Source organism: Hydra vulgaris, chromosome 12, assembly GCF_038396675.1.
Source record: "Hydra vulgaris chromosome 12, alternate assembly HydraT2T_AEP".
In the NCBI taxonomy this organism is placed as follows: domain Eukaryota; kingdom Metazoa; phylum Cnidaria; class Hydrozoa; order Anthoathecata; family Hydridae; genus Hydra; species Hydra vulgaris.
Window position 1 is genome coordinate 58,489,466 of NC_088931.1, and position 17,627 is coordinate 58,507,092.

General features: G+C 28.8%; 2 long non-coding RNA genes across 2 annotated transcripts; one reads left to right on the plus strand and one right to left on the minus strand.

Moving 5' to 3' along the window:
- Window positions 1-325: 325 nt before the first annotated feature.
- On the plus strand, window positions 326-5,418 carry LOC136088871 (uncharacterized). The gene is made up of 3 exons (XR_010642574.1): window positions 326-595; window positions 4,909-4,977; window positions 5,242-5,418. It is a non-coding gene; the product is annotated as an uncharacterized LOC136088871 (long non-coding RNA).
- Window positions 5,419-6,587: 1,169 nt separating this feature from the next.
- On the minus strand, window positions 6,588-9,139 carry LOC136088872 (uncharacterized). Its single transcript, XR_010642575.1, has 3 exons — window positions 7,151-9,139; window positions 7,013-7,081; window positions 6,588-6,770 (listed from the first exon to the last, which is right to left on the minus strand). It is a non-coding gene; the product is annotated as an uncharacterized LOC136088872 (long non-coding RNA).
- Between the last annotated feature and the right edge of the window lie 8,488 nt (window positions 9,140-17,627).

The following is a 17,627-nucleotide window of genomic DNA, read 5'->3' on the forward strand; positions in this document are numbered from 1 at the left end:
TAAACCCCCTCAATTTGAGAGGGTTACAAATTTTATAAGGTCATAATTTTTGAACGCTGAGAGAGAATACTATAAAACTTAAAATTATTGGGTGAATATAAGTCTATTTGAGAATAGTACAAAAAATATTTTATCAACTTGTTGCTTCTCACGTTTGAGGTGGGAGTGGGTGGGTGGGGGGAGCTATAGGGCTTTTTTGTTCCCGGCCTTTAATCATCACAATTTTTTGCAAAGCATAACTTTTTATATATATACACATATACCCAGTGAAAAATAAAACCGCGTCCCACATGGGTTCCGCGTGGGTTCTGTGTGGGATTGATGGGATTTATGTGGGACGGATTTTCCCATGTGGTATACGTATGGAAATTTGTCACCTTAAACCCATGTGGGTAATCCCACATGGGTTACATGTGGGAACCATATAATATTTACACACATGGGAAATCCCACGTGGGTTTCCTGTGGGATTTGCATGGGAATTAATTTAAAAGCTGGAAACTAAAGAAAAAAATTTTAAATCAACATTGCATTGCGTTACGTTTATATTGTGTGAAAATATTTTATATTAATAAAGAGAATGGCAAGCAAGTATGTAAGTACCACGAATAAATTTTATCTTTCTTTATAGAAATAAGATTAAGATTTGTGCAAATAGACGTATTATTAGGATAATATAATAGTTATTTAAATATAGATCTTGAGTAAATTATTTGCAAACAATTAACTGATGCAAGTTGAAATGTTGTCAAAAACCAATCTTGCATGCATGGGACACTGCAGTGTCCCACAGTACCACAGAACCACAGAAAACTGAACCCAGAGGCTTTATTCTCAATAACACTGGAGTACCACAGTGTTATTGAGAATAAAGCCTCTGGGTTCAGTTTTCAAAGTAATATGATCTAAGTAATGTTTAAATAAAATAATATGCTTTAAAATGCATATAGTTATACATATAACTCCTGATAGTTAACTATATGTATAAGAAGTTATACATATAATTTGTTATAAAAACTTATTTTTTAAGGTTATGCTTGAACAAATTAGTACCAATTAATTCAAATTCAAGATTTAGTTAAAGTTCAAGTTAATGTTCTTATTTATTCATTGTTTTTGTTAATTTTATATTTATTTGTTCAAATTTATCAGTTAGTACTATATTTTACTACAGTAAGAATATTTATCATTGTTGAACGTGATTTTATTAGTAACTTAATTTTACTATCAACATATTTTGACAACACCCTTTATACTTTAAATAATGACAGCTTTACTTTTCTATTGGTGTTAAATTTATTACGTTTCAATAACTCAGAATGAATTTTAACTGAATTATTGTAAGCTTTGTAGGGGTTTGTCGTATATCAAATGGTGTTGTAAATAAAGTAAAAATAATATATATATATATATATATATATATACACATATATATATATATATATATATATATATATATATATATATATATATATATACATATATATATATATATATATATATATATATATATATATATACATATATATATATATATATATATATATATATATATATATATATATATATATATATATACATATATATATAAATATAACATTAAAACAATAAAATTGATACAAAATTTCACTTTAAAACGAATACCATTAACATTGTGATGATAATAGCATTAGGAAACTAACTAGTATTTATGTATTATTATTGTACTATAAATAAATAGTTTTTTAATTCATTTTATAAAATGGAGACTGACAACTAATAATTAGTGGAAATAAATACAAATTATAAAAATCATGTAAACTTCATTTATTATTACTAAATACTATATTAATGTTAGTCTGCAAAGTTAAAATCAATTTAGAGCATTGTTATTAGTTCTTTTGCGATTCGCACTTCCACTTCTGTCTCTCAAATTTATAAAATAGGTGGTCAAAGCTTGCTCAATAGGTAGGTTCTCAGCATAACAATGCTTTTTTCTTACACTTTCTAAAGAGAAATATGGCAAATTGATTACTTATTTTACCTAAATCATAGGGTCATCTATGCATAATGATGTCAGATGATGACCCGGTTTATTGAACAACTTCACCCTTTATCAAACTCAGTCAATTTTTTGCCATCTCCCATTGAAAATGATGTCAGTTTTTGTTATCGTATTATGATGGTATATCTGTTAATATAATATAAAAAATGCATATACAATCAATTTTTTTTGGGTTCAATTATACATTTATTCTCAACAGTACTAAAAGTAAAAAAAAAAAACATAAATTGTTCTTTCAGATAAGCAAGCTAATTTCTGAATTTAAATTGTTTTTCCTATAATCCTCTACAGTTTTAAGCAACAAAAGCAAAACGTTTTTAGACCACATTGTTGGTGTAAATACCTTTAAAACCTGCTCATAGCTAGCATAAATTGTTTTACTTTTTATTTAAAATAAAATATTTTACTTTTTTTTTTTAATTCAATTTTTTAATTGACATTATTTTGGTCTCAACATCCCCTTCCCATTGTCAATTATTGTAAAAACAATGAACAAATAACTTGAACTTGAACTAAATCTTGAATTTGAATTAATTGGTTCTAATTTGTTCAAGCATAACCTTGAAAAATAAGTTTATATAATAAATTTTATGTATAACTAGTTATACATATAGTTAACTATCAGGAGTTATATGTGTAACTGCATGCATTTTAAAGCATTTTATTTAATTTATATATTACTTTAGATCGTATTACTTTGAATACTGGACCCAGATTAAAAATTTAAAAGTTTCTGTAAATATCCTGTTTTTGTTCCTCAATGTACTTCGTAAGTCCCTTAAGTTTTATGAACCTTATTATATATAAAGTTAAAAGTTTTGGAGCCTAAAAAAAGTAACAGAAACCTCCCTATCTCCCCCCTATTTTAATTTTTTTTTTAATAAAACAAAATTTGACTTTCAAACCTGCATTTCTTTGTGGGACACTGCAGTGTCCCATGCATGCATGCTTGGTTTTTGACAACATTAGAACTTGCATCAGTCAATTGTTTGCAGATAATATACTCAAGAACTATATTCAAATATCATATGAACATGTTAGAGAATGTTCATATGATATTTGAACATCACAAATTTAATAATATTGTTGTGATATGTTATATAAATAATTCCATAATAGATTATGATATGAAAATAAGATAGAATATGAAGGCAATGATCAAAGAATAAATTTACTTATAGAAATCTAGATGTTTGTGTATTAGTTTCAGAATATTATATTATGTGTGACCGCGGCCTTCTATAATAAAAGGCCTTGACATCGCGCAACAAAGTTGTTAAACTGAAGGCCAATTCCTAATACTTTGTTTACATTTTCATCTTTTAACATTAGACGAAATTTTGTGTTCGCGCTTTCTTAATAAATCTTTAAAATGTGATTGGTTTATAAATTAGATAGCCCAACATCAAGATGATAACGTTGTAAGGTTCAAGGCGTTAACATTGTAAGGTAATAATATTGTCAAACTAACGATAAGTTTTTTTAATAATTAAAATGCCTTTAAAATCTCTTTGCAAGTTGAACTATCCCAACTACAACAAAAATATCAATTTATTCAACTACAACTACAATATCAATTACAACTACAACAAAAATATCAATACTCAACTACGACAAAAACATCAATTTATAAATTTCCAAAGAATCTAGAGGAGAGAAAAAGATGTAGTGAAGCTATCCCAAGAACTGGTTTTATTGTTACAGACTATATAGCATGATGTCAACTGCATTGGCCAAATGAAGCACCTTTTAAAAGCAAATATGGGAAGCAACGACCTTTAAACCCACCATCTGTTTTTAAAATATTCCGCCTAGTTGTTTAGCCACACCGCAAGTAAAGTTAGAAAAAATGTAACTTCAAGCGGTTTTCGAAGCATTTTACCAGATGAGTTAAATGATTTTCTTAAAGAGGATGAACTTATATTTGACAATATTCAATCTTTGTTAAGTGATAATAAAATGTTATTGTTTTCCAGCTTAATAAAAAAAGTTTGCACATACAATCAAAAATGTACAAACTTGGTGTTCCATTATTTATTTTAGTAATTTTTAATGATTATTTATTTGTAGCTAACCATAATGGCACAATTTGTAATATTTCATATTTAGCTGTAAACAAATTAAAGTTAATAAAAACAAAATCAGCTTTATTTGAAGCAGTTAGATTTTTAAAAAATAAAGAAAGTTCGCTTCTGTCAAATATTCTATTCGAACACCTTAATGCTATGGGAAAAGTTAATGTTGGTGAAGTTTTATATACTTCAGATATTATATGTAGAGCATATGAGTATTTTGCAATGCGACGAAGTTTATATGATTGTTTGTGTATTGACTACAAGTTGCCAAGTATAAGGACTTTAACCCTGTTGAGATATATTGATAAAACTTTTTTTTTTGCTTGAATCAACTTTTGTTGGTGTTTTTTATTGTTGGTGATTTTTATTGTTACCATTTTTAGCAAAAAAAATTAAAAATACAGTTATCTTTCTAATATATAGATATATACTTTGTTATGGTTCTGCTTGTTATTGATACTATTTAATATTACATAAATATTCTTAATGAAATTTGAAATACGAAAAGCATGATTATCTTTTAACAATTTTTTGGTTTTCTTTTTATATTTCCGTTTTTATTAGAGATTATTATTAGAAAACATAGACTGCCATTACACCCTACCTAATATAAAAATATATCAATATAAGTAAAAGTGAAAGTTTAATCGGCCTTCAGTTTTTACGGCATTTTGCACGATGTCAAGGCCTGTTATTATAGAAGTCTACATCATTGAAAAAGTAGGTTTTTACATTTTTGTTTTTGTTTTTTTGTTTAACTACTTATCCTTATTGATCACTTTTTTTCAGGATTCTCCTTATGGGTTCAAGCTCATTACGCATAATATGTGTTCAATTACGCATAATACGTTAGTCATTGTAAGTAATAAATTATGAAATAATTATTTGTGAAATATTGTAGTCATTAATGACTTCAAACTGGCTAATAATTAAAATTGCTCTCTCTCTCTCTCTCTCTCTCTCTCTCTCTCTCTCTCTCTCTCTCTCTCTCTCTCTCTCTCTCTCTCTCTCTCTGTCTCTGTCTCTGTCTCTCTCTCTGTGTCTCTTTCTCTCTCTCTCTCTCTCTCTCTTTCTATATATATATATATTTATATATATTTGTATTTATATTTTTTTTTTTAGAAAATGTTTGAAGAAAGTTAGAAGATACTAAAAACATTGGTATTATACAAACCGAAGCGATTTAATTAATTCAATTGACAAAAAACGGCGTGTAAATCGCAAAAGAAAAAATAATATTTTTGATATTCGTTTCGGATGTATTGATTAATAGCATTTATTTTTAAAAAAATTTTGCAACACGTTTTTTAATTTTATAAAGTTTCGTCATAATAGTTTAAGGTAAATCCCACATAGGTTATAGGTGGAAAACATCACATGTAAAAGATCAAAAATGCTACACGTTTTGAATACCAAATGGGATAAAGTAGCAAATACCAGATTAAGTTAAGCCTCTCTGAAAGCTTCGATGATTAATTTTAAATTACTATTTAAGTAATTTTTAAATTAAAAGAATTTTAAAAATTATCATAGAAGCATTCGGACTTTCATTTGTCTAGTATTGACTACTTTTATACGATTTGGATTAAAATATGTGGCATTTAAGATCTATAACATGTAGTATTTTCCACCTATATCCCATGTAGGATTTACCACATAAAACCCATGTGGGATTTACCATATGAAACCCACGTGGGACAAAATAATAATCCCCATATGGGTTACATATGGTAAAAACCCACGCGTATCCCATATGGGATTTACCATATGGAATCCATGTGGGATTTACCATATGAAACCCACATGGGACAAAATAATAATCCCCACATGGGTTACATGTGGAAAAAATCCACGCGTATCCCATGTGCGCTTTTTCACTGGGTATCCCAGTTAAAAAGCGCACATGGGATACGCGTGGATTTTTCCATATGTAACCCATGTGGGGATTATTATTTTGTCCCATGTGGGTTTCATATGGTAAATCCCACATGGATTCCATATGGTAAATCCCATATGGGATACGCGTGGGTTTTTACCATATGTAACCCATATGGGGATTATTATTTTGTCCCATGTGGGTTTCATATGGTAAATCCCACATGGGTTTTATGTGGTAAATCCTACATGGGATATAGGTGGAAAATACTACATGTTATAGATCTTAAATGCCACATATTTTAATCCAAATGGTATAAAAGTAGCCAATACTAGACAAATGAAAGTCCAAATGCTTCTATGATAATTTTTAAAATTCTTTTAATTTAAAAATCACTTAAATAGTATTTTAAAATTTTTCATCGAAGCTTTCAGAGAGTCTTAACTTAATCTGGTATTTGCTACTTCATCTATTTATTTGGTATTCAAAATGTGTAGCATTTTTGATCTTTTACATGTGATGTTTTCCACCTATAACCTATGTGGGATTTACCTTAAATTATTATGACGAAATTTTATAAAAGTAAAAAACGTGTTGCAAAATGAATTTATTTTAAAAAAAATGCTATTAATCAATACATCCAAAATGAATATTAAAAATATTATTTTTTCTTTTGCGATTTACACGCCGTTTTTTGTCGATTGAATTAATTAAATCGCTTCGGCTTGCATAATACCAAGGTTTTTAGTATCTTCTAACTTTCTTCAAACATTTTCTTAAAAAATATAAATACAAATATATATAAATATATATATATATATATATATATATATATATATATATATAGATATAGATATATATATATAGATATAGAGAGAGAGAGAGAGAGAGAGAGAGAGAAAGAGAGCAATTTTAATAAGGAACCTTATTAGTCGAGCAATTTTAATTATTAGCCAGGTTGAAGTCATTAATGACTACAATATTTCACAAATAATTATTTCCTAATTTATTACTTACAATGACTAACGTATTATGGGTAATTGAACACATATTATGCGCAATGAGCTTGAACCCATGAGGAAAATCCTGAAAAAAAGTGATCAATTAGGATAAGTAGTTAAACAAAAAAACAAAAACAAAAATGTAAAAACCTACATTTTCAATGATGTAGACGTTGGGTGCAATAGCCAACTATTATGGCAGTCTATGTTTTCTAATAATAATCTCTAGTAGAGACGGAAATATAAAAAGAAAACCAAAAAGTTGTTAAAAGATAATCATATTTTTCGTATTTCAAATTTCATTAAGAATATTTATGTAATATTAAATAGTATCAATAACAAGCAGAACCATAACAAAGTATATATCTATATATTAAAAAGATAACTGTATTTTTAATTTTTTTTGCTAAAAATGGTAGCAATAAAAATCACCAACAATAAAAAACACCAACAAAAGTTGATTCAAGCAAAAAAAAAGTTTTATCAATATATCTCAACAGGGTAAATATTTACAAATCCAAACATATTGAAAGACATATAGGCTAATGAAAAAATAAAAAACATAACAAGTAAATAGCATAATTAATTACAAAACTAATTTCACATAAATTATGATAGCTTTAGTATTTTGGGAGTGGTAATTAGTGAGTAATTCTTTAGCAGAATATTAGAATATACTCTGCATTGTTTTTTTGTGATTTTAAATTAATATTTAGCAGCAATGAACTAAAACTGAGTAACACAAAATGTTCTGTATAAAGGGTCAGTAGCACCTTGAAAAAAAAAGAAGCAAAATATTGCCCAATAGAAAAGAGCATCAGAAGGAATTTCAAGTCCGCCTCTGTTTAGGCCATACAGATAACTTCCATATTTATAATAATAATTGGTAGAATCATCATAAATTTTTATTTCGCTTTTTTGCACATAGCCAGCTATGTAAACTATAGCCACTAATGTAGATTTATTAACTGAGCTTTCAAGATCATGTATATTATCCAGAAGTTCTTTTTCATCAGTAGAAATATCTCTAAAACATATGTCACAAGTATGACCATCGATACCATCAACAGGAATGTCAAGTTGTAATATCAATTTAGTAAGTTGAATATTAATTTTTTCAATTACAGATTTAGCGTTTATAAAGTAAGTACCTCCAGATCCCTGTCAAAGCTTAGAAAAAGCTTTTTCAAGTGGATCTGTTGAAAACCAACCTAATAAGACATACTTTGCTCCATTACTCAACAAAGTTTCTACAAGATCAATAAAGCCATAACATGAATGCGCTATTGCATTGCTAGCATCTAGCGTAAGCTGTTTTACATGCTTACCTGTAGGTTTCATAAAATTTGTTCAGCAATATCTCATAGCAGTTGTAACTGTTGATCACCAACTGAGTGGATTTCTTCGCATAATTCATTTCTAAACCAATATTCACATAGTCATACAATAAATATATACCTGATGTTGTTAACCATGGTTTACTATCAACTGTTTTAAACATTACAAAAAATCTTTGATTTACACGGTTACCATCAGTAATTATTACCAGTGTCTTACTATTTTCAATATTATTTATTGTATAGACAATTTGTTGACATTGAGCAAACTGAAATTCAGAGGAAAGATTTGCAACAGGTTGAGCTCTACATATAAATTCTGGACCTCCAAAAAGACATTTAATCATAAATGATAAAATTGTTTTAGCTAACTTTTCAGGGTAGTTTACTGCTTGACCAAACAAAGCACCTCTTTGGTAAAGTAATGAAGCTTTGACATAGACCTCATCAATTAGTAGTATGGAAATTCTTTTTAATGGATTTAAATTCATAAAAATACTATTTATGAAACTTAGGTCCTCCATTGAGCTTATTTTTGAAGTCAATCGTGTTAAAGTCCTTATACTTGGCAACTTGTAGTCAATACACAAACAATCATATAAACTTCATTGTAGTTGTAATTGATATTGTAGTTGAAGTTGAGATAGTTCGACTTGCAAAGAGATACACAGCATTTCAAAGGCATTTTTAAGGCATTTAAAAAAACTAATCGTTAGTTTGACAATGTTATTACCTTACAATGTTAACGCCTTGAAACTTACAACGTTATCGTCTTGATGTTGCGCTATCTAATTTATAAACCAATCAAATTTTAAAGATTTATTAAAAAAGCGCGAACACAAACTTTCGTCTAATGTTAAAAGATGAAAATGTAAACACAGTATTAGGAATTGGCCTTCAGTTTAACAAATTTGTTGCGCGATGTCAAGGCCTGTTATTATAGAAGGCCGTGGTCACACATAATATAATATTCTGAAACTAATAAACAAACATCTAAATTTCTATAAGTAAATTTATTCTTTGATCATTGCCTTCATATCCTATCTTATTTTCATATCATAATCTATTATGGTATTATTTATATAACATATCACAACAATATTATTAAATTTGTAATGTTCAAATATCATATGACATTCTCTATAATCTTCATATGATATTTGAATATAGTTCTTGAGTATATTATCTGCAAACAATTGACTTATGAAAGTTCAAATGTTGTCAAAAACCAAGACTGCATGCATGGGACACTGCAGTGTCCCACAAAGAAATGCTGGTTTGAAAGACAAATTTTCTTTATTAAAAAAAAAATTAAAATAGGGGGGAGGGAGGTTTCCGTAATTTTTTTTAGGCTCCAAAACTTTTAACTTTATATATAATAAGGTTCATAAAACTTAAGGGACTTACGAAGTAAATTGAGGAACAAAAACAGGATATTTACAGAAACTTTTCAATTTTTAATCTGGAGTACCACAGTGTAATTGGGAATAAAGTTGCTGGGTCCAGTATTCAAAGTAATATGATCTAAAGTAATATATAAATTAAATAAAATGCTTTAAAATGCATGCAGTTATACATATAACTCCTGATAGTTAACTATATGTATAACTAGTTATACATAAAATTTATTATAAAAATCTGTTTTTGTTTCTCAATGTAGTTTGTAAGTCCCTTAAGTCATAAGGACCTTATTATATCTAAAGTTAAAAGTTTTGGAGCATAAAAAAAGTTACAGAAACTATCTCCCCCACCACCACCACCCTATTTTTTTCTTTTTTAACAAAGAATTCGGAATTCTTTGACTTTCAAACCTGCATTTCTTTGTGGGACACTGTAGTATCCCATACATGCATGCTTGGTTTTTGACAACATTTGAACTTTCATCAGTTAATTGTTTGCAGATAATATACTCAAGATCTATATTCAAATAACTATTATATTATCTTAATAATACGTCTATTTGCACAAATCTTAATCTTATTTCTATAAAGAAAGATAAACATTAATCGTGGTACTTACATACTTGCTTGCTAAAATATTTTCACACAATATAAACGTAACGCAATGCAATGTCGATTTAAAAATTTTTATTTAGTTTTTTTTTTTAAATTTTTTATTTTTAGTTTCCAGCTTTCAAATTAATTCCCATGCAAATCCCACATGAAACCCACGTGGGATTTCCCATGTGTGTAAATATCATATGGTTCCCACATGTAACCCATGTGGGATTACCCACATGGGTTTAAGGTGACAAATTTCCATACGGATACCACATGGGAAAATCCGTCCCACATAAATCCCATCAATCCCACACGGAACCCACGCGGAACCCATGTGGGACGCGGTTTTATTTTTCACTGGGTATGTATATATATATATATAAATATATATATATAAACATATATATATATATATATATATATATATATATATAAAGAAAATATCTTTATATTATCATGTAAAATATTGTATAATTAAAAGAGTGCTCAATAGATAAACTAGAGCTATATAGTATATGTGTTACTGTTACCCGCAGTACCAGGAATTAACTAAATGCTAATATTTATAATATAATATAATTTAAGTTGCAACTCTGAGTTTCATGTGTTACCGCAATCTTCAGGCAAGTAGTAAAAATTTAATATTGCTACGATATGTTTAGTGGACGTTACGGTTTATATTTATATATTAGATCGTTACGGGACGGAAATTGTTTAGTAGTTAGGTTAATGTTATTATTAATTCGTTTTTAGTTAGCTAATAGTTTTGCAATAGATAAATGTGTTAATGGTTGTTCAAAAATATTCATTTATGTGATAATGTGCATTATTTATATATTAAAAAAATATAAAATTAAAAATTGATATAAAAATATAAATAATATTACGAAGTATATTACAATAGATGTGTGTGTGAGAGTAATTTATTAGTTAGCCTAGAGATATTCATATATCTCTAAGCTATTATAGTTATTGTAGATTAATATAGTTATTGTTAGTTGTTAGTTAAGTTTGTATCTAGCTTTGTAATTTTTTTAATTTGTTTTCGTGGTGGCACTTTGATTTAGTTTCTGTCCTTTTATTTAGCAGTTCCTCAGGTTTCGGATATGACATGATAGCAAATTTCTCATACAGACATAGTAGGCACCTTTTGGAAATATACAATAACTATATTACTCTCTCTCTCTCTCTCTCTCTCTCTCTCTCTCTCTCTCTCTCTCTCTCTCTCTCTCTCTCTAAATATATATATATATATATATATATATATATATATACATATATATATATATATATATATATATATATATATATATATATATATATATATATATATAAATATATATATATATATATATATGTATATATATATTATTATTATTATTATTTAACTTTTATTTCGCTGATTAAACAATATTACAGTTTTTCATATAAAATAAATAACATCGTAAACATAAAAAACCTTTATAAAAAACATTTTTAATCTTTTTAATTTATAATGTATATATACTGTTATAATCAGTCAGGGACTCAAAGAAGGTAAGGATGATGTGTTTATCATCACAACCTTTTCATAGAACCCCTTTAGTCACTCATTGAAATAAAAACAAAAAAACACTTTAATTTTTAAAGAAAAAGAAAAAATTTTATAAAACTAAAACACATAAGAAGAAGAAAAAAAACAAAAAATAAATAAAAAGAAAAAATACAAAAAAAAATTTGAAAACAAATACTGTAAACTATAATATACACTATCGGACAAAACGAGTGCAACCAAATAATGCTAATTTAGTTTCTTTATATAAAAGTGCTGCATTTTTTCAATTTAGAGAAATAACTATGTAACTGTTTAGAGACAAAGTTCTTCAAGTTTTATTCATCACAAAGTTCATTATTTGTACACGAAAATTAATAAATTAATCAAAAGTATTAAAAAAAGTTGATTTCCTTCTGGACAAAACAAGTGCAACTCGACAAAATGTTGATCAAGCTGTATTTCGCTATCAATATTTCGTGGCGAATCCTTTGTTGTCGATCACAGCCTTGCATCTTCGAGGCATAGATTCGATCAGGTGATCAATGAAACTTTGTGGAATCGCTGCCCAGGCCTTTTGGATTTGTTCAAACAGATGATCCTTATTACGAAAACCTTCACAATTAATTCTGCGGTTGACGATCTCCCACAGGCTCTCGATAGGGTTGAGATCCGGAGATTGATGCGGCCAATCCATCACCGATAGGTGGTTGTCTTGAAACCACTGCTTGACTACTTTTGCAGTGTGTTTCGGATCGTTGTCTTGCTGAAAAACCCATTTTATTGGCATATTCCATTCAGCATGAGGTAACATAACATCTTTCAGGATATTTTTATACATGAAACGGTCCATTATTCCACCGTTTCGATGTATTGGACCTAGACCGTTAGCAGAAAAACACCCCCAGACCATTACACTGCCTCCACCATGCTTCACGGTCTTATGGCAGTAACGTAAATCGAGGCGTTTTCCGGCCGGTCGACGTACACGGCAAATGCCATCGCTCCCAATCATGTTGAACTTCGATTCATCACTGAACAGGACAGTTCGCCATTTCTGCACACTCCAGTCAATATGAGATGTAGCAAACAGGAGTCTTTTCTTCTGGTTTTTTAGTGAAATCAGCGGTTTCTTTGCAGGGCGTCGAGAAAACAATCCGGCTTCAAAAGCACGTCGTCTGATTGTTCGGTCCGATACAGGCAGCTCTAATTGCTTTTGTATCTCAACTGATGATATCCAGGGATCCTTCTTGACGGATCTGACGATCATAGAATCTTCTCTAGAAGTGGTGGAACGCGGTCTTCCACCTTTGTTATCTGCTCTCAACTTCCCCGTAGAACGATATTTGGAACATAGTCTTGATACGGTCCATTTTTTCACGCGATATTTATCACAAATACTTTTTTGTGACATTCCACTTACGTAATCCCCAATAATTTTCTTTCTTAGTTCCAATCCAAGACTGTCGGGAGCCATTTTTGCATTTGAAATCATAAAAATAATAAAATTAAATAATCACGCTTCTCAAGGCTTACCTTGTTACATTTACCTTGTGATGATACAATAATGTTCAGTGGAACACAACGTCTTGGTTGGATGTGGACTGTATTGATGTAATGAAACACTTATTGTATTTAACTTTTTGTATTGATATTCTTCGATAAAACACTTTGATAAAACTCACTTCGATAAACTGTCTTGATAATACTGACTGATTGACTTCCATATACTGACTGAATTACATGTCGATTTACATGTCTCTTATATAGCAAAATGAACCTGTATGAACCTGTTCTGAAAGATTCTAGATGCTTCTTTTCGATGCTTCTGGAAGCTTCTGGATGCGTCTGGATGAGTCTGGATGCTTCTGAATGTTTCTGGATATTTCTGGATGCTACTGGATGCTTCCAGATGCTTCTGGAAACTTCTGGATACTTCCTTTAATTATTAAAAAACTTCCGTGACGTTGACACGGACCAGACTTAAGAAAATGAAACAAACCAAAAAAGTAGCACTTGTTTTGTCCGCTGCAAAATGGCACTTGTCAACGAAATTCTGCCTGTGTGCTGTCACCTGTCAGCTAATTGCTCATGTCATGGCATGCTATGACTCAAGACTCCTGAACTGTTTGCTGTGGTAGTTCAATTCGTTTTGTTTTTAAGACATGTAAAATTAGGAACACTTTTTAGCATTGTTCGACGTTGGTTGCAAATGTTTTGTCCAATTCTGTATATGTCAGGAATTAAGGAGAGGCATTTTAGTTTGTTGTTTAAACTATGAAATGCTTTTTAGGTCTTTAATATTTTTATTTTGGAAACGATTCAATATTGATGGACCAAAGTTTGTAATTAGAAAACTTGACTGCTGTGGTTTAATTTTTCCTAGTTGATAGTCGTTCCTGGTATTTGAACGCAGATTATATTTTTCACAAAATGATATAAGAAAGTTATCTGAAAAAACGCTTGCTAGAAGATTGTTTTTCTATTTATACATAAAAATTAATATCTGTAATGTGTGTATATATATATATATATATATATATATATATATATATATATATATATATATATATATATATATATTTGTATAATGTTTTTTGTAAAATAATGTACAAAAAAAATATTCTCTTGTTCGTTTAACAGTGATCAATAATATGAAAACAAATGTTTTATATAATAGATCCGATATTTTAATAAATATTAAAATTAAAAAAATGCAAATTAGTTGTTGTACTCAGAGTTTCATGCCTGGCGGCAATTATCAGCCATATATTTTAAATCAAGAAATTAAAAAACCGTTAAAAGTTAAAAAATTAGAAAAAGTTAAAAATACAAGTGGGTTGTAGTTGCAGTATCAAAAACTGAATAAGCTCGAAAAAGGACTTTCTGGAATAAAATCGAAATAGAGTATAAAACCGAAGTTGTAAAAAAAGGAATTGTATCTAAAGTACAAAAAGTAGAATAAGATCGAAATAGCTCATAAGAGTATTAGTTCGAGAAGGAACTTTTCAGATTCATACCAAAATAAAGACTAATTCATTTTTTTTAATGGATAGATAGCCTGCTCAAACCAAACCCTCAGTCGATGTAGCAACACTCTTCGCATGTTCTACCTCTTTGCTAGTTTTTCGATACTATTCTTAAATGCAAATTTTGACAATATTCCGTATAGGTATTTTCGATTTTTTTTTTTTTTGAATTAATTACTTAATAATAATTTTCGATATTAATCCCAAAAAAACGTTTCAATCAAAAAAATTTTAATACTAATCCTTTTTCGAACAATTTTTTTTCGATAGCATTCTACTTTCCCATACAAGTTACAATGCATACATACACTGCAATGGGATATTCCGTTGAAAAATCGACTATGTGATGTCTCAGTCTAACCCGGCGCACAATGAAGCGAAATGACCGAAAAGCGGCCAAAACTCATATTTTATAAAGTATTAAACATTTTAATAAAATAACTGTCCCAGTTAAGCAATAAACATAAAAAATTGGTAATTTCAAAATTTTCAAATTGTGGATCCACCTCTATTTCCCTTCCCCCCTCTTTTAACTTTTTTGGTGCATTTTTTTTTTTAATTTTTTGAGTCTAGAAATCATTACAAAAATGTTTTGTTTAGTGAAAAAAATATTTATCTTATCTTTTATGCATTAATATGTAATTCTGCTAATTTTTATATACTATTAGGTGAATTTTCACATGAAAAAGTTAAAATTTGAAAAGATAACATTTATTAAGAAAAAAAACAACGATTCATCTCTTCTGAGGAGGTCCTGTACATCAGGATCAAAGTAAGGATCAGCAAATCGCTCCTTATTAATAGATAATGAAATTGGTTCTGCATTACATTAGTTCTAGAAATTTTGCATGTTTTTTTATGCATTGCATCCACTATCAGCTCAGAAGTTTTATAGCAGTATGCTTTAAAAGCATCTAAGTTTAGGTGGAATCCACTGCAAACAGCATTCAATATATTTCTTAGCCTTACAATGATGTCTAAACTAACTCCTTTTATATCCCAGGTGTAGAATGAATTCAAAAATTTGTATTTGTACAAAATATTACGGTAATTGGAGCTTGGGAACATGAAGAACTCAAATAACGGTTCTTCCCCCTACCCCCTCAACCCTTCGGGAGGGGGAGTAGCATTTTAAACATAACTATTTTGAAAACTTAAAATAATATTCAACTTTATCAATAGAATTCAAATTTCATAAAAAAAATTTTTTGGCGTTCAGAATTAATGACCAAGTAAAGTTTACTATCCCCTCATTTTGTGTGATATTTTAAACAAATTTATATTTTTTATACTTATGCCCATAAATTTATTTTGGGCCATTTGGGGGAGCTGATTTTTTTATCTGGTTATTGATGACAACATCCCCAAGGATAAAAATTCATTTTAGGGTGAAACTGGGCGGAACTTTTGAGATATTATATTTTCAAAAACAATATTTATCGGAAACTTATGATTTCACCTGATATTTAAATTACTCATTTGGCAAAAGCAATCTTCAAAGTTTTAAGTCTTTTGCTCTTGAAACAGATAAAAGAATGCCTAGATAAGGCTTTATGATTAAAATAAAAAAGTTAAATAAATTATCTAAATTAGTTAAAAAAAAAATTAAAAAAATAAAATTAGGTATAAAAAGTGCGCGAATCTTAGCGAACATTTTTACCTTCTACGAGGTAGGAAAAAAGCTTTTCTGAATAGGACACTAGACATGAGCGAACGAAAAAAATATTTTTTTCTCATCATTTGATATGTTTCTAATTGAATTGACAAAGAAGCCCAACACATCTAGTTTCTTTTTCGGAATTAAAACCTGTATAGACACGTGTTTGTCAAATAAAATAAAAAATATTACGGGCAGTTTTATTCTGGTTTAACACGTGTTTTTTAAGGTTTTAAAGTCAAATTTAAATGTCATATGCTTTTAGCAGTGGTTTCACATTCCTTACGGAAATTTATTTTTAAAATTATTTACGGAAAGTTATAATATCATAATAGTACCGTTTCCGTATAAAATAAAGGCGAGTTTCCACTCATCAACTTTTCAACTCGTTTTTAAACGGGAAAGGGAAAGGAAAGCAAAAAATAATCACGTGAGCATGCGTAATAAAAGTTTTTATTTGTCCAAAGAATAACTGCGCATACTCACGTGATCATTTTTCCGTTCCTTTTCCCGTTCTCGTAGAAAAACGGATGAGTGGAAACTCCACTTAATTTCACTGAAAAAAACCATTTTGGCACCTATTATTCTTTTTGTTTTAGAAGGTTTTACGCAACAGAAACCATGCGTAACTTTTTTAAAAGTTGTGCCCGCTGGGAGGAATTTGTCGACTTAGGGATGAAGGTTGTTTTGAAAAGGTCTGCGATTATGATTATAACGGATTCTTGGAGGGAATTCTAAGAAATTTAGTTGAATGTATTATTTAGTAAATTGATGAGGTCTTAATTATTCATACTGACTAGTTTATTGGTGGAGTAAGATCTCTTTGAATAATGGTTTAAATAATGAATCTAAAAAATATAAAATAAAAAGTTTAAAAAACATCTAAATAAGGCATTTAAAAAAGTGTAACATTTGCATTTTAAATGCAATTTAACTAGTTTATTTCATTTTTAAATTTTCAGATATCATTAACTACAATACTTTTGGTCGCATTGAAATTATCAAATTTATTAAGGCAATTTTTTAAGCCATCAAAAAAAAATTAAGCATTGTCTATTTCTGCCTTTGGCGTTTCTC